The following is a 20,701-nucleotide window of genomic DNA, read 5'->3' on the forward strand; positions in this document are numbered from 1 at the left end:
TATTGGGCTTTAGTGAGAGTGAATGAGATTCCCTTATCATTCTTTGTTTACTTCATTTTTACCAATGCACGCCAGCCAAAATAGAGCCTTTCTACAGCGACACAGAAGAAGATATAAATTGGAGGGAAAGTGCTCCATGTTAGCATACCTTTATTGCTCTGGCATAGTGATTTATGTGGCTTATTCATCATGATTAGGGAGAAACTCAGAAGATACTAGTTGTGTGTGTGTTTTATATCTATCTACTTAAAGCACATTACCAGAGATTAAGGACTGTAAAGTTCTTATAATACAGGGACAGGAAACCTATGGCCCTCCAGCAGTTGTTGGGAAGTGCCTGCATTGGATACTATTAGGAATCCCATATGTACTGTCTAAAGGAGAACAGGAAATTTTAAAGATGCTGCTGGTGGTGAGTGGATGGTGCAGTTCAGCCAATTGAGGATGGGTTGATTATGAACATCTTAGTATACTGAGCAAAAATCAAGAATTATTTTTTTCATTCTTGGAGAAGGAGGTGCTATAGTTCATTGGTAGAGCATATGATTTGGATGTAGAAATTTCCAAGTTTAGTTTAAAACGGATTTGGTGCTCTTGTGCAACAAACATGATTCTTGATTCAGAGCACAGTCTCTCAGCTATGGCACTACCACAATTCTCCTCATGGTTGCAATATATTTTTAAACAACCAGGACAGACTGCAGAACAGATTCTACAACTGAACATTTTCACTGCAGCAGCAGAAAAAGCAAGTCAATCAATAAAGGGGGGGTGTCCATATAGTGCAGTGCAGTTGCAATAATATACAATTCTAACACGAGCATGACATCTTTATGTGTTACTGTTTTTATTCACTAGTAAGAGCTTTCAGACCTGGTGATGCCATGCATATAATTAGTTTAGCTATCTTGAGCGACCTTCAGGTCCAATCGGGCTGAAGGAGAAGGAGGCAATCACCTCACCTGTGTGTCCCCTTGGAGATGCCAGGACTGGTGTGAACTGAGTGTTCGGGCCCTACCTGCAAGGTGGAGTTCCCGTTTGCCTGCAAGAACCGAGCCACATCCTTTTTGCCACTCTAAAGTTATGCCTGCCCACTCCTTTTATGATAGAAGCTGTGTGTGTCAGCTGTTGAATGAATGTCTTTTGTTTGCTTAGCCCTGCCATATACTTGTTCCACCAGTGATCATTGGCTTGCCCATGTTCTATACTGATTTGAACATTAAAGTTTGTAGCAGAAAACAAAATTTGAGCCCAAGTACTTCATGCAGGACATCAGCCACAGGGCACCCACAGTGACCTGCCACGGTTGGCACCCACGTGGCAGGCAGTGGTCATGGGAGAATCAGTTTGCTGAAAGATTGGCAAAGCAGCACTGAATCTTTTCCCTAATATCCCTCCTTAAGAATCTAAGAAGGACCCTTCTGAATGAGATCAAGGGTGCATCTGGTCTAGCACCCTGCCTCCCACAACGACCATTCAGAATCCTCCAGGAGGACTGAAGGCAACAGCCATCTCACACAGTTGCTCCCCAGCAATGGGTACTTTGAGGTACTCCCCCTCTGAACACTGCCTCTGGAGGCTGCATGTATTCATCATAAAAAGGAGCCATTTCCACTACTGTGCTAATACGTCTAATCACAAGTGGAGAAGAAGCTGCCTTTTAACAAGTCAGAACATGGGTCCACCTAGCTCAGTATTGTCTATTTTGACTGTCAGTGGCTTTCCAGGATTGCAGACGAAGGATGCTCCCAGCCTTATCCAGAGATGGCAGGAATTGAACCTGGGCTGGGACCTTCCATGTGCAATATCGATGCTCCACCACTGAGCTACTGTCTTTCTCCATATTTCAAATAGGGAAATGTTAGTATGCCTCTTCAAAAAAAGAAAAGAAAAGAAAAAAGAAAAAGGTATGGTTAATAAGCAAAAACGATTTTATTTTTAAAAAGGCAGAGTTTTCATTGCCGTCACCCCACCCCCAAAGCAAATATATCCAGTAGAAATATTCAATTCTCCCTGTCCTATAATAGTACATTTTGAAGCAGGCAGCTGAGGAGGAATCAAGGACAGAACTGACACGCAGCAAGAGAACAAACTCAGCAGCTTTGTCAAATGCTTCTCAGTTTGTCTGTTGCATAACTGCAGTGCTAAATGCTACTCTGACTAATTTCTGCCACGTACAGAGCCAGATTTTCACATCAAGGAGCTGAGGCCAGATTGTCAAATGCTCAGCAGAGAAATGAGGGCCAGATTTTTCCAAAGTGATCAACACCCAGCATACATGCTAAAGCACTGAGGTCTTCTGGAAATTCTGGCACATGGCTTTGTTGCCACCTCTGCAGTACAGCTGAGGTCTTTGTTATAAACACAGGGAAGAGTTTTCTGAACTGCCATTGACTTTGGGGGTGGATGAGGATAACTTCATCATGTCCTCTCCTTTGAATCTTCAATAGCCATCAAGGATGAACTGTGTGGCAGGAGCTGACCAGATCTTCTGGATGTTGTCACCAGTTCCATTCCTGGATCTCATCAGAGAGAAGAGTTTTTCAGGGAAGGGACTGCTCTTTACCAAAATTGCAACTATAAGAACTTGTGCTTAAGCTTGCTTTCTCCTCCTCTTTCCCATTCTTTTTTCCTTGTGTGCCATATCTTCTTAGCTGGTAGGCTGTTGGGAAAGGACCACCTTTGAACTGAATTTTGTAAGCCGTTTTGAGAGCTTTTTTTTTGCTGGTCGGCTGGATATAAATCCTGAAAAGCAGTTCCAATTGCAATTCTTTCTAAAATACCTGGAAAAATAAGAACATCTTAACTTGAGGCCAACAAATTGTGAAGTCAGCACCACACACACCTCCTTTGCAAGGACATTCTAATGTTGGAGAGCCACCACAGAACGGGCTCTCTGCTTTATGACTACACAATAGGTAAAGGTAAAGGACCTTGACCATTAGGTCCAGTCGTGACCGACTCTGGGGTTGTGGCACTCATCTCGCTTTATTGACTGAGGGAGCCGGCATACAGCTTCCAGGTCATGTGGCCAGCATGTCTAAGCCGTTTCTGGCGAACCAGAGCAGCGCACGGAAACGCCGTTTACCTTCCCACCGGAGCGGTACCTATTTATCTACTTGCACTTTGACGTGTTTTCAAATTGCTAGGTTGGCAGGAGCAGGGACTGAGCAATGGGAGCTCACCCCGTTGCGGGGATTCAAACTGCCGACCTTCTGATGAGCAAGCCCTAGGCTCTGTGGTTTAACCCACAGCGCCACCTGCGTCCCTACACAATAGACCTTTGTTAAAGCAGTGTTTGGGGAAAGGCTTCTACAGAAGATCTTACTACACAAGCAGGCTAGTTTGAAGATAAGATATAAAGAATTAAAACAATATACAAAGTGTTCTAGTTGAACCTTATCGTAAACCAAATGTTCGCAGTGGTATTCAAACTCCATTTGCATTGACAGCTTTTGTCTGAAGCAGCCACAATATAAAGGTGTTAAGAGTGTCTGCTTCACACACTGTAATTGCTGTTAATTAATTTCATTCCTAGACAAAAAACAAAACAATGTCTAATAAAGCTACATTGCAGATCACCATAGTGCTGTAGTTGACTCAGCCCCTTTTCTGCTTTTGCAATTCTGAAAATCTTTAAGGAAAATTGTTGAGCTCTGCAGTACACCCAGATAGAAACTGGAACACAAAAAAGATGAGGGCAAAATAGAATAAATGTTTGAAGCTTATAGTTTCTACTGATGCCCATCAGAATATTGGGAAACAAACACTGCATTCAAGGGAGTTGGCCACATTCTGTCTCGATGAAGATTAAATGACAAAAATCCAGAGAGACAAAGAACAGGTGAAATAATATCTTACATTAGATCAGCTCCTGCACTTGACAAACATTACACCTTTTGTAGCACATTAATATGAATGTTTTCTCAGAAGTAAGTTCCAATGTATTCAATGATGCTTACTTGTGAGTTTGCTCAAGGACGCAGTTTTAAATTAGGGGCACCATTTATACAAATACTTGGCCCAATAAGAAAAAGAATTTTATTTGTTCTTTTATTCTGTGAAACCTATAGAAGTGTAACAACTGAAGTAACATTGTCTACAACCCATTTTTCTGCTAATATTTCATAACTTGTCACTTTGTTCTCATGTACATCTTATTTCTTGGAGACATTTTCTTGCATTTTTTATACCAGCACATTTGCAAATGGTCAAATAATACTTTTTCACTCATCAAATACTGTAAAAATAAAATGTAAAAATGAATATTCAAGACAAGCTGGGGGTGGCACTCAAGAGATTCATTTATCTTCAATTTGGAGTGCTCATAATGGTTTGGCAGATTTTTCAGGCAGCTCCCGTTCAACGTGCTACTTAGCTGAAAGGGGGATCTGACAAGTAAAAACTGCATTATTTAAATTCAACTTTTTCAGGGTCTGGGGAACTTAAAAATGATCCCCCCCCATTAAGGGCTCAATATCCATAATTACAGTTGTCTAATAATCCTACCCGTTCTGTATTCTGTTAGATGTCATTATCATTTATGTCAAATAATAACACATATTAATGCACCATAGGTTAGTTCGGCTCATAACTTGTTTAATATGTAGGTATAGATTTTATGTGTATATGTATAGTGATAAAATCTGCTTTTAGAATGCAACGCTCCAGAGCAGGGACACATGTTCCTCAGCTAAAGGATTTGATCTGGCCATTGCTATGCAAACACTGTAGCATATCCCTTCATCTTAATTCCCCTTTGCTAAGATCCTTCACCCTTCACCTTATTCGAGGAGATTCGAATAATGTAATATCATCATGGAATTAGAGAACTGGGAGGGTCCCAAAGGTCCTCAGAACTGATATTGCACAAGATATTCCACATACATTTCTCTTAAAATGCATTTGCCTATGTATTGAGCTATATGTAAGATGTTGTTTTTGTTATTTAAACTTCTATACTTCTCTTCATCCGAGGATCACAGGGCAGTTTACAATACAAAAACACAGAAATGCATAGCGTAGTAACAGACAAAAACAATCCCCCAGTTAAAAAGGCCACAAATTGTTTAATTAGCCAAAGGCTTGGGAGAAGAGAAATGTTTTTGCCTGGCACCTAAAGATATGTAACAAAGGTACCAGGCAAGTGTCCCTGTGAAGAGCATTCCATAAGTGGAAAGCCACCACAGAAAAGGCAGTAGTAGGGGCTATTTAATTGCCTTGTTACGGAGAACATATTAAGCTGCAATATATTGAGTAAGACCATTGATCCATCTTGCTCAGAATTGTCTACACTGATTGGCAATTTCTGTGATTTCAGACTGGTCTCTCCCAGCTCTACCTAGAGATGCCAGAGATTGAACCTGAGACCTTCTGCATGCAAAGCACATGTCCTACCACTGAGTTATGGCTTCCCTAATGCGTATATATGACAAGGAAGATGTTTTAAAATGGACACACATCAAGTGAGTGTTGTTATACATGCTACAGACACCACTGATGTGCATTGGAACAGCCAGACGAGATGCAACAAAAGTGATGGGTAGAAGAAGAAGAACATGGGTAGACAAACTAAGGCCCAGGGGCCGGATCTGGCCCAATCACCTTCTAAATCCAGCCCGTGGACAGTCCGGGAATCAGTGTGTTTTTACACGAATGTGTCCTTTTATTTAAAATGCATCTCTGGGTTATTTGTGGGGCCTGCCTGGTGTTTTTACACGAGTAGAATGTGTGCTTTTATTTAAAATGCATCTCTGGGTTATTCGTGGGGCATAGGAATTCGTTCATCCCCCTCCCCCAAAAAAATATAGTCCGGCCCCCTACAAGATCTGAGGGACAGTGGACCGGCACCCTGCTGAAAAAGTTTGCTGAACTCTGAAGAAGAGGAAGAGTTTGTATTTGATATCCCACCTTTCACTCCCCTTAAGGAGTCTCAAAGTGGCTAACAATCTATTTTCCCTTCCTCCCCCACAACACACTCTGTGAGGTGAGTGAGGCTGAGAGACTTCAGAGAAGTGTGACTAGCCCAAGGTCACCCAGCAGCTGCATGTGGAGGAGCGGGGAAGCGAACCTGGTTCATCAGATTACGAGTCCACCGCTCTTAAACACTACACCATGTTGGGTCTGGTAAAATGTTTGCCAGTATTGCACACATACTCTGTAAGCACTTACTATCCCACATGCAGAGCTGGCATTCCATTGGCCCAGCCAGGGGGGCTTCTGTGCAGACTCATGTTGAACGTGATTCTTAGGTTTGGTGATACGCAAAATGGTTGAAACAACTGCATTTATACGTAACAGAACATACATGGAACAACTACCTAAGCAGCCCTAAAAGGGTGAGATTCTACCTATGGTGCCATCAGCCTGAAAGTTGAATGACTTGGCCATGTACTTAATGGATGCACTAGTATCCAGTGTACTCCAAGATTAAACAATTTCTAGTATTCTAGACACCATGTGTATGTTCTTATACCACACACACTATGCAGTTTTTAATAAGTCACTTATTGGAAGTGATTCACACACCTCCCCAAATTAATAAATATGTGCAAACAGCTTTGAATGAGTCAGAAATGAGTCTCTACGGTCTCCTTTACTATGAATTCCTGTGAACAATTTGCAACTTGTATATGTAGTGTTTCTTCTGGGTACACAGAACGCTTCAGGTATGTCAAAACTTGTATTCCCTCTCTCACAAAATGGAAAATTATAAGATACCTCTTAATTCTTCTGTTTCTTTTTGCTGACTGAAATTTGTCGTCCTTATCTTCTCCATTTGCAACTCTGTGTAAATAAATGCCCCCCTCCCTCTTTTCCAGTTTTTATCAGTGTTTCTTTTAAACAATGACCCGGAGGCTTTAACTAGACCATTTCGCTTTGTTTTTAAAATTCCTCTTGAAATCCTGTAATATTTGCTGCTGCAAACAGTATAAAATGATGCCACAGGGGATCCAAGCATGGTACAAACTTTACTTTACACTGTGTGATTCTTAACAACTTGATCTCAGAACGATTACTGTCCTAGGTCACATTTCTCGGCTGGAGTTCCCTAGAGCTGCTTCTTTCCATGCCCCTATTCACATAACATTTTAATTCCTACTATTATTACAGACACTCAGGACCAATCCCAGAGGGTACTGCATTTCACATAGCCAGGAAAGGGCTTTTGGTATGAACAAACAGATTGCAGTTCTTCCGAACTACCAGTCCAAGGTTGTGGCAGTGTGGCTAAACTCTAATTTGAGGTGGTGGTTTTAAATTACAACTCTACGCTATAGAAGTAAACGCCAAACCTTGGCAGGATGTGTGAAAATCGAAAGTAGCTGCAAATTACCCAGAAATCAGAGAACTACAAGAGCTTCCATTTCAAATATAATAATGTGTGCTTCCTTTTAGTTTCTTACAGGAATTGTACACTATTTTGAAAAAGATGGATCAACAGCTCAAATCCATGCCCACAGACCACACTGTAAAAATAACCAATGCAATGTTTTGTAGTGCCACAGTAGCACAAAAGCACAAACCGGAAGTGTAGCTTTTTGTATGGAGTCTCTCCAAATCCACCATCAAATCACAACTTTGTCTATAGACTGTGTCATGCTTCAGATTTTTGGTTTTGTGTGGGATATGCAACTTTAGTCATATTCAGAGAAGACACATAATGCCAGATACCACTTGGTAGAAAGGAACATGGGGAGATGTATTATACAGTCAGACCACTGCCCATCTAGCTCAGTGGTTCCCAAACTACCCTCTCCCTGCAAAAAGGGAAAAAAAAGACTATTTGAAAATTGCTGGTCTTGGCAGTCTTCTTAATGATTTTTCTGCCTGTTGTAGCAATTGTAATGTGATGTGCCAGGGGCTGTACTTTTACTGCTGCTTTTATTTCTTATCAATTGTATTTTGTAGTATTACAAAATACAATTGCAATATTACATTTTGAATTCCGCAGACGTCAAATTCCAATAAATAAAATGCAAGAAATAAAAGCAACAATAAAACTACAAGTAAAAACAATACCAATATTTAATGTGGTGGATGTGATGACTCCCATTTTCAGCCACAAATGCACAGATAGACTGTGGACCACCTGAATAGCAACCCCTGATCTGAGTATTGCCTACACTGACTGGCAGCAGCAGGATTGAACCTGAGACATTCTGCATGCAAAGCAGATGCTAGACCCCAAAGCTATAAGTCCATGGTTATATTTAGGGTTTATATTATTAGGTTTTTTAAAATTTAGTTATGTTAAGTCCATAGAAAAGGATGTGCCCTTGAAGATGGCTTGGGGGATGGGCTCCATATGAAAACCACAAGGATGTCTCTTTGAGCCTGTATTTTTTTTTATACTGCTGCAGCAACATACAAGATTTGGTTCCATAAGTTTTATGGCACCGTTTGCTGATGGTTTTGTGTGATCCGAACTTAGGTCATGTGAATTTAGATTCTACTAGATCCCATTTTCCAAATTCCATTCCATTCCATATCTGCTTGAGAATGGCTCAAACCCAGCGGAGGTAAAGAGATGCAAATTTTGATTGGCCCAGAGAGCGCAGACAAACTCCGAAGTTCCTACTATTCAGACTGACAGTCCTTTGAAAAAAGAGTTGCTGGCGTTCCCATAACATTCACGAAACAATTCATGGACAATTTCAATAAATCTGCAAATCAACCAAAAATATTTTTTATTACGACCCGCCCCCGCACCTCTTTAAAATGAATTTATTTATCTGCCATGGGGAGAAAAAAAAAACACCCCACCACAACGCAAGTAAATATTGCGGCTAATCACCAAAGTCAAAGAACATTCCCTAAATCCACACCGGCTGCTGCTGAAGCATCGCCGCTAAGTGAGACATTTTGTTTTCGAGAATCGCATGCCGCCGAGGACAAGGCAGAAGCCGCGAGGCCGCAGGAGCAAGAGCGAGGTCCCGCCAGCATCCGACGAACTTCTCCCGGGCGCATCGAGGGAGAAGGGCAGCGGGGCAGGCGATTCGTCAGAAGGCCGGAAGAAGCCGCAAAAGGCGAACTTTAAAAAAGAAAGCAAAGAAGAAATGCCGCAGGAATGACCTTGGCCAGGCGAAGGAGGCGGAGACCGGGGACGGAAAGCAACCAAAAAGGGCGGAGGAGGCGGGGGAAGGGGAGCCTGGCCGCGGGAAAGAAGATCCCACCCACATCCTTAAAGGAAATTCTCAGGCGAGGAAGTCGCACACCTTTTTTTTTTTTTTGCCCGGCAAGTTGAGACCGGCTCTCCTGGGAGTTCCCTCCGCGGGGGGAGGGAAGAGGAAGCGAGATCTCCCCTGACCGGCGAGGGAGGCGCGTAGCTCTCCGCTCTCAAGGAGGCCCCGCCCCTCTCTCTCCTCCTCTCCCTCCCTCTCTCTGTCTCTCCGCCCCGCCTCGGTGCCCCTCTCCTACGCACTCCGCCTGTCAAAGGCGCGCAGCGGAGCCCGCGGCGGCTCTCTCGCGCTGCTGGCCTTCTGGTTCAGCCTCCTCGCCTGCCTGCCTGCCTCCCTCCCTCCCTCCCCGGGACGCGCTGGGGGATCCGATGACATCACTGGCTGAGCTCTCCCCTCGCTCGCTCGCTCTCCCCTTGTAACTTCTGTTCTGGGAAGTGGTGCCAGGAATAACCCAGTCTGTCTGCAGATCAGAGGCTCCTATCATCCAGAAGGGAGGAGAAAGGGGGGGGGGGACACGCACGCCACACACACACACACACACACACACACTACAACTGCGGCTTCTCGGGCCTGCCCTTGATACGTGTGGATGTATGTGTGCGTATCTATACATACACACATATATATATATGCGCGCGTGTATTGGTGTGTTTTTTTGTAATAAAGTCGAGCTGACGCGGAGAGAGAAAGGGAAAAGAGAAGGCGGAAAAGAGCCAAGCAAGATGAATGATCGGTTTGAATAGAAACACACGAATCAGACGCCCTTTGGCTGTCGGAATATCTCTTTCTGCCTCTCTATATAAAGCAATGCAGCAAGGCATTTAAAGGCAGACACAGGCTTAGCAAGAGAGCAACAAGAAATCACACACGGGCCGGTCGTCAACAACAACAACAACACCAGCGGCAGCAGCAGCAGCAAGAAGGGCGGCAGTTAGAGGGCTTTCCTCCTTCTCGGTGACTCCCAGGTGAGCTCCTGCTGCAAATACTCACCCCCTTCTTTTTCCTGTGGGGCTCGAAGCAACTGACAACCCTCTGAGGTGGTCTTGATCGCCACGGTCAGGGCTTTTACTGTCACTGTGGATGGGGGGGGGAGAGAGGCAGTGTCATGTCGCTGGTTGTTTTTGTCCACCCCCACCCCCTTTGGCAGTCGGAGAGCAAGTGCTTTTGCTGGCTTGCGTGCATGTACTGAAAGAAGACTTTGAAATAATATACATACACAGGGGTGAGAGCTCAAGGTTTTGCCAGCGGGGTGAAAAGGGGGGACTTGGTGTGTTCGGATGGGTAGCATCACTTATCCCCCCCCCCCCCGCATTTCCCTGAACTGCTCAGTTTCCTTTGGGGAGATGGTGCCGAGGAAGGAGGGCCGGGGGGAGCCAGGAAGATGTGCTGGTCTCCTTTCGCTGCTGCGCTGGGATGCTCAAGCGTTTCCGATGCAGTCGATAGAGCGACTAATGGAAGCCTTGAGGGCAGAGGCAGCCCTAGGCTCTGTCAGCACCACGTTCTCGGGAAAGGCTCGGGTCTATCCAGGGCGGCTTTTGCTTCGTGTTTATAAGAAGTTCATATCTGGCAACCTTCGCTAGGAACCGCCTCCCCTTCCCTCCCTCCCTCCCCCCTCCAGAAACCCTTCCGTCTCTCCCTCACAAGTCGCCGTTGCTTCCCCCTTCTTTCTCTCTCTCTCTCTGTGCGCAAAGGGGAAGGTCTTCGCTAGTGGCCTTACTGCTAGGGAATGTGGGGAATACCCAGCATGTAAGTGTATGCAGATGAGGCGCAGGCTGCCTTGCGTAATCTCCTCCTGTGGGGAAGAAGTATGTGCATGGTTACTAATGAGCAGATGAGGAGGCGGAGGAAGAGCAGAGAGCGAGCAAGCCAGCGAGCGAGAGAGCCCCAGAGGAGGCGACGCGACACGGCTGCCGCTGCTGGGCTGAGGCACCGCTCTGCCCATGTCAAGGTAGCTGGCGGCGAGGTGAAGGGGAGGGCAAGCCCCCCTCCGTGTGCGCGCGCGCTTGCTTCGCTAAGGGGGCCGAGGGGGCCTTGAAGGGTGGCGCGCGGTGTCCGTGTGGGGGGGACGGTTGCTGTCGGAAGGAATTTCAGTCACCGCCTCCAAGGGCTCAGGGTGACTTGGCAGTAGCCGCCGCCACCGCCTGAATTGCCTTGGGTTCGGCGTCGTCTTCGCCTTGCGGCCGTGGGGCGGAGGTGGCATGTGGGAGCCCCTGGAGGGGGGCCGAGGAGGAGGAAGCAGCAGCAGCAGCAGCAGCTCGTGGCGGCGGCGGCAGCAGCTGTGCGCGCGGGGGAAGAGGAGGAGCGCGCGCGGAGCTGCTGCGCGCGCCGTGGGGGGGGGGGTGTCGGTTTGCGACGAATGTGCGCAGGGCGGACAGGGGTAAAGGGAGAAGGCTATCTGGTGTGTTGCGCCTTTATGTCTGTTCCCTGAAGTGGGTGGAACGTTGGCCCGTTCCGGGAATGTTCCATGACGTGTAAAAGCCACAGGAAGGGGGTTAACAAGGGGCTCTGCCTGCTGCTGCTGCTGCTGTTGCTGTTGCTGCGAAAGCAGATGTGATCTCCCTCTTTCTCCCCTCTTCTGCACATGGGCTCCCCTGAGGGGTTTGGAACGAAGGCGCTTTCGCCCACCACCACCTCCGTCCTCCTCCCCTTCCACCTTCTCCTATTTGATTGCAGAGAACTGCATTTCTTATATAATGCGTGTGCATATGGATGTTTGGGTATGATTATGTAACGCGCACATCCATGCTTGTGCTTATTCGCCCCCCCCCCCTTTAAGCATCTACTTGCCTGAGAGCGTCCTTTGGGGGAACTGAAGGAGGCAGGCAGGGAGGGATATTGCCGGTTTCCCTGGCAGTTTCCCTTTAGAATTTATTACCCCTGTAATGATGGGAAGCTGGCATTTCAAGGGGAAATCCCTGGTTTAGTCTGGACGACAATTCTCCACGTTTATTTTTCAGAGAAACATGTATGTCATTTTCAGGCTTCGAAAGGGGTCCCTAAACATGATTCTCAACCTGCAATGTCCCTGAGCTACAATAAATATTATTATACCCCATGCAGTGATACACTATACAGAGTGCTGTGAAAAAGGATGGCAGCTCCCCTCCACCCATGTTTATTGTAGCTCTTAAGAAAAATACGCAAAAATGTTTCCTACCTATCCAGTAACAGAGGCCTAATGTAAGAATCTGTTTATTTGTTATGAATTAGTAAGGCCCACACTTGCTGTTTGCCACGATAATTTTGTTGCTTTTCCTTTTAGATTGTGTATGTTGTACTTATTAAAAACATGAAGCACTTACGTCATTGTGTGTGTATATGTGTACACACACACTTCTACTTTGTTGGGATGCAGTTACTGACTGATATTTTTTTTCTCCTGAACTCATTATTAGGCCTTCATTATCAGACATATGAATTAAATTGAAATATTGCTATTGGAGTTTGAGTTGGCACATGTGCGAATATATATTATATTAACAGAAAGTGATCAGTTGGTGTTTTTCTTTTCTTTACAGAATTAATAGACGTGTTTTAGAGAATATTAGCTATTGTGTGCTATACAAATGTTAATAATGAATGTTAATAATGAATGATGTGGTCTTACTATATGACAGTGGTTTCAGTGGAATTGCAAGTAAATGAGTTTAGGAGCTTTAGCATGGTAGAGCTCTAGTTTAGTATAGTATATTCTGTAGCTTTCTAAGAGGAAACATGATTTATATCCATACTTTCAAGATAAATAAATTAATGTCTATGCATAGGTTTGCAGGATGTGGTACAGTGTTACCTTTATTGTGCTATCTAAATAGAGTTATTGGTCCAAAGAATATCTGTGGGCAAAAGATCCATGGGAATCTTGGCACTGTCATTGGTAAAACACTGATCACAGTTGGCATTTGATACCAGTTCATAAAATCAATTTTTTTAGTTCAATTTTTTTTCTCATATAAACATTCTGAAATTTTGCTTGGGCTCCTGTATTTTGTCAGTTTTTCATTAATAAAAATGTATTATTGGAAACATTTATATATTCATTATAAAAGTTATATTTGCTTAGTACTTAGGGTTATTTAATACTTCCATTTCCTAATCTCTGACTCTAGCATTGCCTCCAATATGGTTTTTGAGCTCTGTTATTCTTAATTTTAGATGTGCTTTTATTAGAGATGATAGGAATTTGTGCATGAAAGTTAAGAAACAGGAAGTTGTACAGGGGTAGGGTTTCAGTGACAATATTGTGGTTAAGGTCTGAAAGATGGCAGGAATATTTACAGAGCAAACCTGTGCAGGTCTACTCAGAAGTAATTCCTGCTAAATGGGTATAAGATTCCATCCTCAACGTTCAGAAATTTAATGTAGTTAGAGATAGTGTTTTAATTCCAGAAAGCATGAGTTGATTTGGTTTTTCCTTACTGATACAATGTTCATAAGACAAAAAACAAGATCACAAATTGATCTTGACAAATTGGATGAAACAAAAATGTTTTGGCATGGAAATAAGGGATTATATGCATTGTACAACAGAATGATTTTGCTAGGATAGAGGTTTTAAATTTTGTCTTACTTTCCTACACAGTTTGTGTACATGCGCATGCGCATGTGCATACATGTACACACACGACTGAGAACCAAATTCTAGTAAAAATACTTCAAACCTTCTCAGGATCCCACAGTCCATGCCTGTGTAGACTGTTCTGCAAGCCATTCCTTGGACTGACATATTTTAATACTGGCATGAGAGGACAAATTATCCCATGCTGATTGAACCTGACCACTGTGCTAGCACAGCTGCTGCCTCCTGTCCTACCATTGTAGACGTCTAAAAGGTTCTGCCATAAATTTTGTAAGGCCAGCCTTGTGAATGATATCTTTACAGTATCCAAATATATGAGACACAGGAGTTATTGCGGCATATGCAAATATGACTCTGCATATTATTGTTACATTTGAGCTTCATAGTAGCCCTGTAAAATAGCTTAAGCTGAAATACAGTGGCCTGCATAAGGGTGCCCTGTCAACTTTGGTGCTAAATGGGGATTCAAATCTGGGTTTCCCACATCCAAGCTGCACACTCAAGCCACATCACACTGGCTCCATCTGTGTGTTTAATATATGTATTTTTGCACACTCTTGCTTCCATTGGGCGGGAAAGTTTTTGGTAGACTGTTGATAAAACAGTGTGGCTACGTTGAAGAAGCAAACCACCGGTTAATTTAAGGTAGACCTTGTGTGGCCTAGGGCCAGGTGGGGCTGAATATGCTGTTGACAGTCTATAACAAGTGAAGCATGGATGTGGGGGGAGCAAGTAGGCTGAGAGTTGTGAAGTAGGAACAGAGCTGGGCAGTGTGAAAGTTGGGGTAGGATGTCTTCTGTAAACCTTAAGAGACTCAGGATATATTTGTGGGGGAGGGGGCATGTAAGGGGCCATAGATTAAGTTGAAGGGGCAGGGTGGCCAAGTATGGGATAAGGTGAATACTGATTGGATGTTAGCAGCTAAACCACTGGCCGGAAATCTCACTTATGAAAGACTGTGACACAAAACGTTCCAATTTCCTCAGTTGGCGTAAATGACCAAATGTAACTTGGCCAAAGAAAGCAAATTTGGAATATATGCTTCCCTAATATTCATATAATTAATCCGAACTCTGTGGCACCAATGTAGAAATGACCCAAAAGGATTTTGATTACTGTATATTTTCTCATGTGTGAGATCTGTTTATAGTCCTTGTTACCATGAGGACAAAACACAGAAACATATGCATGCATGTTGGCTTTGCTGAGTAATCGTGCGTCTGTCTGTCTTAATATCTTATACTGGATCATTATTTATATTATCTACTGGTAGACTAATGTGGCCTTCCATCAAGAAAAACACACACACACCACAATACAGTGGTACCTCAGGTTACATACGCTTCAGGTTACATACGCTTCAGGTTAAAGACTCCGCTAACCCAGAAATAGTGCTTCAGATTAAGAACTTTGCTTCAGGATGAGAACAGAAATCGTGCTCCGGTGGCGCGGGGGCAGCAGCAGGCCCTATTATCTAAAGTGGTGCTTCAGGTTAAGAACAGTTTCAGGTTAAGTACGGACCTCCAGAACAAATTAAGTACTTAACCTGAGGTACCACTGTATTATGAGGAGTTGAATTTTAAGAGTTTTCAATCAGTTCAGGGGACGTGGGGACAGACTAGTAATCAAAATAAACTTTGGCCTGAAAACCTTGGAGATATCCTCTGATATAAGGAAAAAAGCTATCACTACACTATGCACTTGACCAGATGTATATATTTTATTTATATTGAGAATTAATGAAAAATGTAATTTATGCAACCGTAAAAAAGTCAAGTACCATTTTGCTTCCGTTTCCCCATTAGTGGGGAAAATGTCAAGTTAATGTTTTTTAAAATAAAAAATGCAGCTTTTATTCAAAATTTTGTATAATTTGGATTTTATTATTTAAAAGCCAGTTATATAATATGTCCTTTAAAAATAACTTGATTCAAAATCATATCTGGATATAATGCAAATGCATTAAAATCTATATTAATGATATCTTAAAACTGAATTCATGGCTGTCAAAAACATTGTGTTAAAGGCTTTCTATGTAAGAGAAGAGGTCAGGGATGAAATATTTGACTTGAGAGGTCAAGGAATGTAAATCTGACATAAATGCTACATATGGATGGTACGATGAAGTTTAAGATCAACCATGGTTTATTGTGACAGTAATGTGCAGCAGCAGTGAGTCCCTTAGGCTTCTGCAATCTTCTCTTATGGTGAGACCACAAGGAGTTCAGAAGCCTTCACTTGTGGTTTTGATCAGCTGCAGCTTGTAACACAATAAATTGTGGCTGATCACAATGTTTCCAACAAGGAAACTCCAAGCCATGGGATATGAAGTTGAATTGTTTCAATAAACCATAGTTAAGATTAACCACCATGGGATTTGGATGTAACACTAAACTATATTTAATCATAAAGGAAGCAAAAGCTTCTGATCCCCTCCTTGTGGTTGTACTGAAGGAGGAAGCTTAAGGATTCTGTGGCTCATTCCCATCACAATGAATCATGGTTTAGCATGTATGCCCAATCAAAATAATACATGATTGTGAACAGCATGAATGTTTAACTTCCATGTTATGGAGTAACACTGTTCTGCCCAATAACTTACTAGCCCTTCTCTTCTAAAATTCTGTACACTTATAATGCAGTGGTATGTATGTCTGTTTAAAAGTAAGTACCATTGAGATCAGTGGAACTAGCTTGAGAGTAAGTGTGTTTAGTATTACAGTCTAAGTCTTATAGTAAGTAATCTTGATTCGTGGCTTTGCATACGTATAGAAAAAACCAAACACAATTCTTGATTAATCTTCCTCTAACCAATGTGATACCTTCGGATGTTCAATCAATTAATCAATCTCCTTCATTGGCATAGAAAAACTGCATCATATACATGGATCTCAGAACACAACACAGTTAACAAAACATAGTAGGAGATACTTTAGGATAGAACTGTCCAGACATCGTGAGTTACGATAATGGCTCCTGGGACCTATGGTGACATAATTTCATGGCGTCACTCAAAAATCTTGCCACATTCTCCACAATGTTGTTACTACAGTGGTACCTTGGGTTACATATGCATGGCCATTGATCAGGGACGATGGGAGTTGTCTGAGAACTATATTTTCCTGTACTTTCTACTTTCTTATAAAAACCACACTGCCAGAGAGCTGATAATGTCAGGAAGAGTTAAGAAGGAACATCAGCATCCAGGACTACAAGTTGTTTGCACTAATATGCTATAGCCTTTTCAACTTAGTCCACATACTGACTAGTTGGTTATGCATGAATTAATGCAGGCGCTATACATTCAGTATCTGACTGAGTTGGTTTTTTTTTGGGGGGGGGGGAGGGATTGTGACAGTTTTCTCCTTGGCCAAACATCTATTGATCTATTGTAGCACAGTGGTACCTCGGGTTAAGTACTTAATTCATTCTGGAGGTCTGTTCTTAACCTGAAACTGTTCTTAACCTGAAGCACCACTTTAGCTAATGGGGCCTCCCGCTGCCACCGCGCCGCCAGAGCACAATTTCTGTTCTCATCCTGAAGCAAAGTTCTTAACCTGAGGTACTATTTCAGGGTTAGCGGAGTCTGTAACCTGAAGCGTATGTAACCCGAGGTACCACTGTATACCTTGTTTGAGACCTGGACTCTCTTGCCACTGACCCTTGACAGGCATTTAATCTAGTTGACTTGAGCCAACAAAAACCATTTGTATCCTTCCTTTGTTCCTGGTCTCCTAAAGTCTGAGCAATGGGTGCTCTCTTGTTACCCTTTGCATCCATTTCCTGTGGTGGGCATCTTTGCTTTAGAACCGTTTCCCATCCCAGTGCAGAACTAAGGTGGTGCTGTTGCAGATGCATCATGGTGTTTATTTTCTCTGCTCCCCTCCTAGAGTACATTCCTCCTCTAGTCACTGCTGTGGGTACATGACGAAATTGCTTGCAAAGTCGTGATGAGTCCTTCATTTTTCTTTGCTATTTCCCAGTAAAATTGGAAAGTCTCCCAACTGATGTGTTCTGGCCCATTAATCTTGTAGGGTGGGTGCTGTTTTTTAAAATAGAAAACCCATTCTAGCATTCATATCCAAGGACGTAATTGTTCCAGACAAGTGTAACAGCTCCTGTCTGCCCTCCCCGGTAAGTAATGGCCAAGTCATCCCCAAATATCTGGCAACTTTGAACTTACCAGGCAAACAGAGGAAAAGTTGAGTCAGATGGAAGTAACAAATACAACGGGAAATGAAGGCCTTTGCAGGGTTGAGGGTATGTAGGCATCAATCTCCTGGTAGAAAACAACCAATACCTTGGACTGAAGCAGGGCTGAGCAGATATGCTAGGGTTTCTCTCTATCTCTCTTGTCTTTAATAGTTTGTATAGCTCTGCTATGAATTTAAGAAAGTGGATGTTGCCTGAATGTCTATACGAACCAAAGACCACAAAGATATGGGGCTGTGCTTAGGATATGGCTGCCACATGGGATCTCCTAGAAGTGCTGCTGTGTGGCAGTGGCTCCACATGGCAGTAATGATGTATGAGATTGGCTCAACACATTAATTCCCTGTTCATGTTGTCTAGACAGCCTGCATTCTATCCTTAGCTGAGACTACTATTGTGCGCTGTTGATGTGCGGAGACATGCTACTTGCTGCAATTATATGGAGACTTGCAGCTGTAGCAGTAGCTCTTGCATGTTGTGGGTACAGTGTGGAGTTGCCTCCATAACAGTTTTGTGGCAGTTTCTGCATGGTGGCCACAAAACAGGAATTGCATGGAGTCTGGCAGACAGGCCTTGACCATTATGAACACATGGTGATTGTAACTGGCCCAGATACCAGGCCTCTTTTCCCACCCTCAGGGCAGGGGCAAAACTAGGCTTTATTTCACCTGGGTCGAAGACCCAGTTTGGCACACACACCCATGTGTATTTGTGTACACACACACACACACACACACACACACACTGAGAGTCTCAGTGGTGCCTGTGTGGCTTTACTTTGGCCAAAAAAGTGGCTAACTCCACCATAGCTATGGCTCTGCCCCAGGGACTAGGAGTAAGCCATTTGCTGTTGACCCTGTTCTGAAATTGGTACTCGAATTGGGATCCTACATACATGGCAAAGTGCCAATGCTTCCAACTACCGTACTTATTTCTAGATTGAATCTGGAGACAAGTTCTTTTCCCTGCAAAAAGACTTCTTTACAACAAGTCCATCCCAGGTTTGTTTTTAGTAGAATGTGAAGATTCAAAATCTTATATGGCTTGCATTTTTTGCTGTGGTTGATGTTTATTCAGTGGATCTTTTTAGAGTTTGCCTTTGTTCTTGTTTTTATTATGTATTTTGTGCTTTTTTATCTTGAATTTCTGTGTTGTGAACCTCCCTGAGATCTATGGATGGAAGGCAGTATACAAATTATTACTATTATGATTATGTTTTACATTTCTTCTGTATTGATACTTTGTGTTTCGTACTATATAGAAACTAGTTCAGTTTTGCTGAAGAATGTTAAGCCAGGCTTCTGTGCCTCATGAAGTGTGTTTAAAGCCTATTTCTGTTTACATTTACTTCAGCGCAGTTTTGCTTTAATATATCTGCAGCGTGTCACTTGATCCTGGTCAATAGTTCAAGTCCACAAGACAGGCTATAATAGTGGAGGACAATTTGGATCACATGACACTTTGTCAACCAAGTGGATTGTGGTTGGCAATCCAAAGGAAGGAATAAATAGACACTGTGATTATTTATGGCCTGTGTGTCTTGGAGCACAGAAGGTCCCCATATGTTTCAGGTTGATGATATGGAAAAGCCATTTAGTGTCATGGTCTGGGAGGAAGGATTGCAAATAGTTGTTTTTTTATTCCTTTTGAATGTGTGTTTACAGGTTTAAATAGTGTCTTCTCCTAAAACTGCTATATTGGAAATTATATGTAGTGAAACCCCTTTCATCTGGACCTCTGTAATCTGGTCTTCGTTTCTATACAGCTTGCTGTTCACTTGACAAAACATTGTGTTTCTTTCCACTCCAGACCTGTATCCCTTGCAAACACCAGGTTCCTGGACATGAGTGATGAGTGTATGGCAATGGGGGTAGGAGTTGTTTCCCATACATGCAGGGTCGGATCTAGGGAAGTGGAAGCAGAAATCTGCTAATTCACTGGGGCTTTCTTTGTGCTGCTTTCCTTCCACAGCCTCCTGTGTCAAGGAACCCCCTGAAATTGGGTACAGCGGGGTGCAAGTAGCAAAATTTGGGGGCCACCTTGGGTGAGTGCAAGTGCTTTTGTGCTTAGGCAACACATCTTTGGATCTATCCAGGTCACAGCATTTTTTAAAAAATAAAGTCCTCCCCACTTCAAGACTGCATATTCTACTTTATTTACCATTACAACATTCATGTAAAGCAAGGGAGTATTATTTTTCCATTGCTGCGGATGAATGACTAGAGTTAAGATAAGTTAGCTCTCTGAAACCTGCATGATTGCGCAACACCTAACTTTTATTATTAGCAGCCTTCGGTTTGTGTTTGGTCAGGGTCTGCGCTGGGATGAAGTCCCATACGAATTTACTTGGAAATGAATGGGATATATTTTTGAATATGCATAAATAGATTGGGCTGTTAGTCAAATTGCTGAGCATATCTGGAACAACCCCAAATTGGGCCAATAATTATTGGGAATGTAAGTGTAAGCAAAATTAGGATCATAAGCTGCAAGAGATTGTCTGCCTGATCAGGGCCACTTTAGATGATGGTGCAGACAGAAAGATTTACTTACACAGATGCAGATAGGTTTGGGATTGCATAAGACTTGGGAAATCAACCTCTGGTAACTGGAGTTTTCTGGAAACCAAATTGATAATGCATACTTAGCTAAGTGTCTTTCCCAAAACTATATTTAGTAAGACTTGTCTTGCTGTTGTACTTCAAAAATGTTTCTTTAGAGCAATTTGTAA

General features: G+C 43.1%; 1 protein-coding gene across 3 annotated transcripts in view; it reads left to right on the forward strand.

The window, feature by feature from the left end:
- The first annotated feature begins 9,709 nt into the window (after nt 1–9,709).
- HIVEP2 (HIVEP zinc finger 2) overlaps nt 9,710–20,701 on the forward strand; it is a 135,584-nt gene continuing 124,592 nt past the window's right edge. For 2 of the 3 annotated variants that reach the window (XM_081905114.1, XM_081905115.1), the window contains exon 1: nt 10,847–11,130. The gene's annotated coding sequence lies outside the window, so the exon portion shown is untranslated. Of the gene's footprint in view, nt 10,148–10,846; nt 11,131–20,701 lie in introns of those variants that run through there. The other variant, XM_081905113.1, reaches the window with a different exon arrangement.

Source organism: Podarcis melisellensis, assembly GCF_964234715.1.
Source record: "Podarcis melisellensis genome assembly, chromosome: 3".
NCBI classification, from domain to species: domain Eukaryota; kingdom Metazoa; phylum Chordata; class Lepidosauria; order Squamata; family Lacertidae; genus Podarcis; species Podarcis melisellensis.